We start from the raw sequence: 8,993 nt of genomic DNA, 5'->3' as shown, positions 1-8,993 counted from the left end.
AAAGGACATCATTCCGGTGCTAGGCAGCGCCATGGTAGTCGTGACCCACAAAGTTGGCTTGCTGTCATGAACTGGAAATGGGACGATGTCAATGCAATTTCCTCTGTGGAGCGAGTATCATGCTCACAGATCCTGGACAAATTTGACTCATTATTTCAACCCGGCATTGGCACTTTCATGGGGGCCAAGGTAGTGATTCACATAAACACGGACGCCAGGCCAGTACACCACAAGACCAGGGCGGAGCCGTACGTGATGCGGGAAAAGATAGAAGGCGAATTGGACTGCCTGCTAAGGGAAGGCATCATATCGCCAGTCGAATTCAGTGACTGAGCGAGCCCGATTGTGCAGGTGCTCAAGGCGGATGGGTCGGTCAGGATATGTGGTGATTACAAGGTCACCATCAATTGGGTGTCACTCCAAGACCAGTACCCGCTACTGATAGCGGAGGACCTCTTTCCGACGCCATCCGGTGGCAAACCTTTTTCAAAATTAGACCTGTCCTCAGCTTACATGACCCAGGATCTGGCGAGTGAGTCGAAGAAGCTGACCACCGTCACGACACACAAGGGGTTGTTTGAGTACAACAGATGTCCGTTCGGGATTCGCTCGGTTGCCACGATATTCCAATGAAATATGGAAAGCCTCCTCAAGTCGATTCCAGGGATGGTGGTTTTTCAGGTCGACATCCTCATCACGGGTTACGATACTGAAGAAAACCTCCACAATCTGTAGGAGGTGCTACGCAGACTGTACCGGATAGGGCTGCGACTGGAAAATGCGAAGTGCGTCTTCCTAGCTCCAGAGGTAGAATTCCTGGGGAGGAGGGTAGCAGCAGACGGGATCAGCCCTACTGCCTTTAAAACGGAAGCGATCCAGAGAGCACCCAGATCCCGTAACACGACGGAGCTGCGTTCGTTCCTGGGGCTCATGAACTATTTTGTTAACTTTCTTCCAAATTGAGCACGCTGCGATAGCCGCTACACATGCTCCTACGCAAAGGTCGCGCATGTGTCTGGGGGGACAGCCAGGAAAGGGCTTTTAATAGAGCATGCAATTTGTTATGTTCCAACACTCTGTTAACGCTATATGACCCATGTAAGAAACTTGTGTTAACGTGCGATGCGTCGTCCTATGGTGTCGGGTGTGTGTTGCAGCATGTCAATGGTAAGGGTCAGTTACAGCCGGTAGCTTAGGTCTCCAGAAGTCTGTCCCAGGCAGAAAGGGGCTAAGGGATGGTAGAAAAGGAGGCGCTCGCATGTGTATATGCGGTAAAGAAAATGCACCAGTACCTGTTTGGCAGGAAATTTGAGCTTGAGATAGATCACAAACCCCTAACGTCCCTTTTGGCCGACAACAAGGCCATGAATGCAAACGCATCGGCCCGCATACAGAGGTGGGCACTCACGTTAGCCGCCTATGACTACACAATTCGGCTCAGACCGGGCACCGAAAACTGCGCCGATGCAATCAGCAGGCTCCCACTAGCCACCACTAAGGAGGCTACCGAGCATGGTTCTGTGATGGTCATGGCTGTTGAAGCTTTCGAAAGCGAAGGCTCACCCGTGATAGCCCGTCAGATTAAAGTCTGGACAAATAGAGACCCGCTATTGTCTCTGGTCAATAAATGTGTCCTGAATGGGGACTGGGCAGCCACGTACAGGGCATGCCCTGAGGAAGTTAAACTATTCCACAGGCGCAGGGATGAACTCTCGAGTCAGGCCGATTGCCTACTGTGGGGAAATCGCGTAAAAACCACATGGGCAGAGAGGTGTTCATCAGAGAACTCCACAATGAGCACCCGGGCATTGTCATGAGGAAGGCAATTGCCAAGTCACAAATTTGGTGTCCAGGGATAGATGCAGATCTGGAACTTTGTGTTCGCAGGTGCAACACGTTTGCCCAACTGGGTAATGCGCCCAGGGAAGCCCTCCTTAGCCCCTGGTCCTGGCCCACCAAGCCTTGGGCACGCATCCAAGAGGACTACGCAGGTCCTTTCAAAAATGTTTTTGGTTTTAGTCGACGCCTACTCCATAAGAAACATAAGAAACATAAGAATTACGAACAGGAGTAGGCCATCTAGCCCCTCGAGCCTGCTACGCCATTCAACAAGATCATGGCTGATCTGGCCGTGGACTCAGCTCCACTTACCCGCCCGCTCCCCGTAACCCTTAATTCCCTTAGTGGTTAAAAATCTATCTATCTGTGACTTGAATACATTCAATGAGCTCGCCTCAACTGCTTCCTTGGGCAGATAATTCCACAGATTCACAACCCTCTGGGAGAAGAAATTCCTTCTCAACTCGGTTTTAAATTGGCTCCCCCGTATTTTGAGGCTGTGCCTCCTCGTTCTAGTCTCCCCTGCCAGTGGAAACAACCTCTCTGCCTCTATTTTGTCTATCCCTTTCATTATTTTAAATGTTTCTATGAGATCACCCCTCATCCTTCTGAACTCCACCGAGTAAAGACCCAGTCTCCTCAATCTATCATCATAAGGTAACCCCCTCATCTGCGGAATCAGCCGAGTGAATCATCTCTGTATCCCCTCCAAAGCCAGTATATCCTTCCTTAAGTAAGGTGACCAAAACTGCACGCTGTACTCCAGCTGCGGCCTCACCAATACACTGTACAGTTGCAGCAGGACCTCCCTGCTTTTGTACTCCATCCCTCTCGCAATGAAAGCGAACATTACATTCACCTTCCTGATTACCTGCTGCACCTGCAAACTAACTTTTTGGGATTCATGCACAAGGACCCCCAGGTCCCTCTGCACCGCAGCATGTTATAATTTCTCCCTATTCAAATAATATTCCCTTTTACTGTATTTTTTTCCCAAGGTGGATGACCTCACACTTTCCGACATTGTATTCCAGCTGCAAAATCTTAGCCCATTCGCTTAACCTATCCAAATTTCTTTGCAGCCTCTCTGTGTCCTCTGCACAACCCGCTTTCCCACTAATCTTTGTGTAATCTGCTAATTTTGTTACACTACACTCTGTCCCCTCTTCCAGGTCATCTATGTATATTGCACACAGTTGTGGTCCCAGCACCGATCCCTGTGGCAGACCACTAACCACCGATTTCCAACCTGAAAAGCACCCATTTATCCCGACTCTCTGCTTTCTGTTCGCCAGCCAATTCTCGATCCATGCTAATACATATCCTCTGACTCCGCGTACATCTATCTTCGAAAGTAACCTTTTGTGTAGTACCTTATCAAATGCCTTTTGCAAATCTAAATACACCACATCCATCGGTACACCTCTATCCACCATGCTCGTTATATCCTCAAAGAATTCCAGTAAATTAGTTCAACATGATTTCCCCTTCATGAATCCATGCTGTGACTGCTCCATTGCACTAAGCCTATCTAGATGTCCCGCTATTTCTTCCTTAATGATAGTTTCAAACATTTTCCCCACGAGAGATGTTAAACTAACCGGCCTATAGTTACCTGCCTTTTGTCTGCCCCCTTTTTTGAACAGAGGCGTTACATTACCTGCTTTCCGATCCGCTGGTACCTCCCCAGAGTCCAGAGAATTTGGGAAGATTATAGCCAATGCATCTGCTATAACTTCCGCCGTCTCTTTTAATAACCTGGGATGCATTTCATCCGGAGCAGGGAATTTGTCTACCTTGAGTCCCATTAGCCTGTCCAGCACTACCCGCCTAGTGATAGTGATTGTCTCAAGGTCCTCCCTTCCCACATTCCTGTAACCAGCAATTTCTGGCATGGTTTTTGTGTCTTCCACTGTGAAGACCAAAGCAAAATAATTGTTTAAGATCTCAGCCATTTCCACATTTCCCATTTTTAAATCACCCTTCTCATCTTCTGAGGGACCAACATTTACTTTAGTCACTCTTTGCCGTTTTATATATGGGTAAACGCTTTTACGATCTGTTTTTATGTTTTGCACAAGTTTAATTTCGTAATCTATCTTTCCTTTCTTTAATGCTTTCTTAGTCATTGTTTGCTGTCGTGTAAAATTTTCCCAATCTTCTAGTTTCCCACTAACCTTGGCCACCTTATACGGATTGGTTTTTAATTTGATACTCTCTTTATTTCCTTGGTTATCCACGGCAGGATATCCCTTCTCTTACTGCCCTTCTTTTCAACTGGAATATATTTTTGTTGTGCATTGTGAAAGAGCTCCTTAAAAGTCCTCTGCTGTTCCTCAATTGTGCCACCGTTTAGTCTGTGTTCCCAACTACTTTAGCCAACTCTGCCCTCATCCCACTGTAGTCCCCTTTGTTTAAGCATAGTACGCTCGATTGTGACACTACTTCCTCACCCTCAATCTATATTACAAATTCAACCATACTGTGATCACTCATTCCGAGAGGATCTTTTACTAGGAGATCGTTTATTATTCCTGTCTCATTGCACAGGACCAGATCTAAGATAGCTTGCTCCCTTGTCGGTTCTGTAACATATTGTTCTAAGAAACAATCCCGTATGCATTCTATGAATTACTCCTCCAGGCTACCCCGTGCGATTTGATTTGACCAATCATTATGCAGGTTAAAATCCCCCATGATTACTGCCCATCCTTTTTCACATGACTCCATTATTCCGTTGATTATTGCCCACCCCACCGTCAAGTTATTAATTGGGGGCCTATAAACTACGCCCACCAGTGACTTTTTCCCTTTATTATCTGTAATCTCCACCCACAATGTTTCAACATTTTATTCATTAGAGCCAATATCATCTCTCACAACTGCCCTAATATCATCCTTTATTAACAGAGCTACCCCACCTCCTTTCCCTTCTTGTCTATCTTTCCGAATTGTCAGCTACCCCTGTATGTTTAATTCCCAGTCTTCACCACCCTGCAACCACGTTTCTGTAATGGCCACCAAATCATACCCATTTGTCATGATTTGTGCCGTCAACTCATTTACTTTATTTTGAATACTGCGTGCGTTTAGGTAGAGTGTTTAATACTCGTTTTTAAACCATGATTTTTTGTATTAACCCCTCCTGCAGCCCCTTTATATTCATTCATATTGTCCCTTCCTATCACCTTGTGGTTTACACTTACCCCAGTGCTACTCTGCTCTGTTGCCTCCTGCCTTTTGCATTCTTTCTTGAGGTCCTCTTTATTTGTGCTCTCACCCACTCTTACTAGCTCAGAGCCCTCTCCTGAGTTCTGAACACTCCTCGCATTGAGGCACCGAGCTTTCAGGCTTGCCTTTTTATTACACTTTGACCCTTTAGAATTTTGCTGTACAGTGGCCCTTTTTGTTTTTTGCCTTGGGTTTCTCTGTCCTCCACTTATACTAATCTCCTTTCTGTCTTTTGTTTCTGTCTCCATTTTGTTTCCCTCTGTCTCCCTGCATTGCTTCCCATCCACATGCCATATTAGTTTAACTCCTCCCCAACAGCACTAGCAAACTCGCCCCCTAGGACATTGGTTCCGGACCTGCCCAGGTGCAGCCCGTCTGTTTTGTACTTGTCCCACCTCCCCCAGAACCGGTTCCAATGCCCAGGAATTTGAATCCCTCCCTGCTGCACCACTGCTCAAGCCACGTATTCATCTGAGCTATCCTGTGATTCCTACTCTGACTAACACGTGACACTGGTAGCAATCCCGAGATTACTAATTTTGAGGTCCTACTTTTTAATTTAGCTCCTAGCTCCTTAAATTCATCTCGTAGGACCTCATCCCTTTTTTTTACCTAAATCTTTGGTCACCAATGTGCACCACTACAACTGGCTGTTCACCCTCCATTTTCAGAATGTCCTGCACCCCTTCCGAGACATCCTTGACCCTTGCACCAGGGAGGCAACATACCCTCTGGAGCCTCTTTTGCGGCCTCAGAAACGCCTAATAATTCCCCTTACAATCGAATCCCCTATCACTATCGCTGTCCCACTCTTTTTGCTGCCCTCCTGTGTAGCAGAGCCAGCCACGGTGCCATGAACTTGGCTGCTGCTGCCCTCCCCTGATGAGTCTTCCCTCTCAACAGTACTCAATGTGAGGCCAACGTGATATCCGCTGCACTGCAGCCCATCAAAGAGCGAGAAACCACTGAATATAAAGGATGAGCTCACAAATATCAGGGGCAGTGCAGTCTGGTCAATGTCAAACCCTCCTTTCTTATTCAGCAGTGGCATGAACGGGAGTCAGACGCCACAAAGTTGAATTAAAGACACAAATACAAGTAACACTTGCAAATCTTTCCAGTGTAAAATTCTTTCACTTTATTTGAAATGCTACTGCGTTGAATCTGAAAATACGCATGTTGGGATTTTATCTTCACTACTGATTGTATTTTGTGTGCATGGTCGGAATAACCGGTGCCGTTAAATTTGAAAAAAGTTGCCCCAGATTCGTGGTGTCATCGGCAATCAAGATTTTGAACCAGAAAGCTAGAACAGAGTGAGTAAAATGAGATATGGTTTTCGAGTTAAGATGCAAAGCACAGGATAAATGATTGAAGTACAGACTGTTCCTGAATTAGCATTTGTGTTATTGTGCAAAAGAAGTTGAGGGGTTAATTAATGATGGTTTCCCGTGAAAGCAAGAGAAAACTTTAAGAAGAAACCATACAGTGCCTGTCAGGTGAGTGCTGCTTGTGATACCTGGTGGGAATGGACGGAGATTTTAAAGACCCTTGTATTACAGAACCTTCATATAGAGGAACATCTCCAGCACGCTATGTAGGTCTCATGGTGCAACGGTAGTGTGTCTGACTTTAGATCCGAAGGTTACGTGTTTAAATCACGTCGGGATCACTGTTCGTTCGGATATTGTTCTTCCAGAATTAATGTTTCTTTTGCTGTTTGGCAATAACCAGACCCTTGCTCCAACGTCTGTCTCACTGTTTCCCCGGTGTCAGGCAGAGAATATTTTTTTATTTAAAAAAATACTTTATTCATATCAAAATTTGTACAGTACATTCGAAAGCAGTTCAGTACATTTAGCTGCGGTCAGTAATCCCATACACTACATTTGGGTTCTGACGGCAGTTCCTGTCGATATATATCCTTGCTTTTCAGTTCCAGTACAATTCGGTACAATACGGGATACCTTGTAGTACATTCAACAAATTACATCACACGTGTCACTGTACAGTACATGGAATGGGTAACGGTACATTTACACTTTTTTTCAACGTGCATCACGAAACAGACCTTACATTGTACATGGCACTACAGATGTGTTTACAGATCATGGTGCTCCATTTACACAATAAAGAAGTTACAAGTACGGCCCGAGGGGAGTTTTATATTGATTCCTGCCCCGGGGTTTACCGTGTCAGAAGGGCTTTAAACTGTGGCCCTTCCCCACCCTGCCTTTGCGGCAACTGCACCAATTTTAAGTGCGTCCCTCAGCACGTAATCCTGGATATTGGATTGCGCCAGTCTGCAACGCGCAGAGGTGGACATCTCCTTGCTCTGGAAGACCAGCAAGTTTCGGCAAGACCAAAGAGCATTTTTGACTGAGTTGATGGCCCTCCAGCAGCAGGTGATGTCTGTCTCGGTGTGTGTCCCTGGGAACAGCCCGTAGAGCACAGAGTCCTGTGTTACGGAGCTGCTTTCTCACGTCTGCGACCCGGGATCGATTCCCGGTCAGGGAAATTGTACTTTTAATTCAAAACCTTATAAAAAAAATAGTTCATCTCTTTTACACATCTTTATGCATCTACTGTGTAAAAAAAATAGAAGCATTGATTTAAACATCATTTATTAATTCATAAAATTCTATAGTCATATGATATATTTTGGTCTGAGCATATGAGGACATTTTCTCCCGATCACATTGGGTTTTATTCTGGTAATCTGGTGCTGAAAGTGGAGATGTTTCCGCAGTGTAGCGGTTAACACGTTCGCCTCACACGCAAATCATTGACACCATCAGAGGCAGTCCCTCGGGATCGAGGAGGACTTTCTTCCACTCCCAAAGTGAGTCCTTTGATGGCTGAACAGTCCGATATGAGAGCCACAGATCCTGTTACAGGTGGGACAGACATACGTCGAGGGAAGGGGTCGTTGGGTCTGGTTTGCCGCGTGCTCCTTCTGCTGCCTGCGCTTGGTCTCTTCATTATCGTTGCATCGAGCCTCAAAGAGCTCAACGCCCTCCTGGATGGACTTTCTCCAGCTCGGGCTGTCTGCGGCCATGGTCTCCCAGGTGTCAGTGGTGATGTTGCACTTCACCAGGGAGGCTTTGAGGGTGTCCTTGTAACTTTTCCGCTGTCCTCCTTTGGCTCGTTCACTCTGAAGGAGCTCCGCATAAAGACGTAAACATAAACACATACGGATTAGGGGCCGGAGTTTGCCATTCGGCCCCTCGAGCCTGGTCCACCATTGAAGAAGACCCTGTCAGTTCTTCAACAGCAAGTTTTAACATCTGGGGCAGAGCCAACAGGCGCCTGGCTGCAATGAGTGATAAAAACGTGTGTTGGTCAGAAACCTGGCGAGCTCAGTCTGAAGAGCATGAGACTCTTAATCTCAGGGTCGTGGGTTCGAGCCCCACGTTGGGCGATTTCTTTTCATTTCATGTTGCTTTCATGGAAAACCTCTGACCGAAACGGCACAAAACAAAAATGTTCCTTTCAAAGTCATTAAACTCCGAAATTTCCACTCCCCGCGAATCTCCTGAATCAGATGCCTCTAGTTTTTTGACTCAATCCATGTCCCTTTGCAATGTTGTGCTCCCACCCACACTATGAAATGTGCCAATAACTTACCGAATCATGGAATGGTTACAGCACGGAAGGACATTCGGCCCAACGAGCCCGTGCAGACTCTCAGCGAGTTCCACTCCCCCACCCTTTCCCCGTAGCCCTGCAATTGTTTTTCCTTCAGAAAATTATCCAACTCCCGTCTGAAAGATAAGATTGAATTTGCCTCCACCGCCCTTTCAAGACGTGCATCCCAGATCATAACCACTCGGTGCTAAATGGCCATCTCCTGTTCCTATGGGTGAAGTTTGGGAAACACGAGATCAATTCCTGCCACACTCACAGCCTTCTTAAATATAGCA

The 8,993-nt window shown here is 46.3% G+C and overlaps 1 non-coding gene across 1 annotated transcript; it reads left to right on the top strand.

Annotated features, from left to right (window-relative positions):
• Positions 1-8,418: 8,418 nt before the first annotated feature.
• Positions 8,419-8,491, top strand: trnak-cuu (transfer RNA lysine (anticodon CUU)). The gene has a single exon. It is a non-coding gene; the product is annotated as a tRNA-Lys (tRNA).
• The last annotated feature ends 502 nt before the right edge of the window (positions 8,492-8,993 follow it).

The sequence above is a fragment of the Pristiophorus japonicus genome, unplaced genomic scaffold (genome assembly GCF_044704955.1).
Source record: "Pristiophorus japonicus isolate sPriJap1 unplaced genomic scaffold, sPriJap1.hap1 HAP1_SCAFFOLD_85, whole genome shotgun sequence".
Lineage (NCBI taxonomy): Eukaryota > Metazoa > Chordata > Chondrichthyes > Pristiophoridae > Pristiophorus > Pristiophorus japonicus.
The sequence above is the reverse complement of the archived record's forward strand: the minus strand, read 5'-3'. Positions and strand labels throughout refer to the sequence as shown.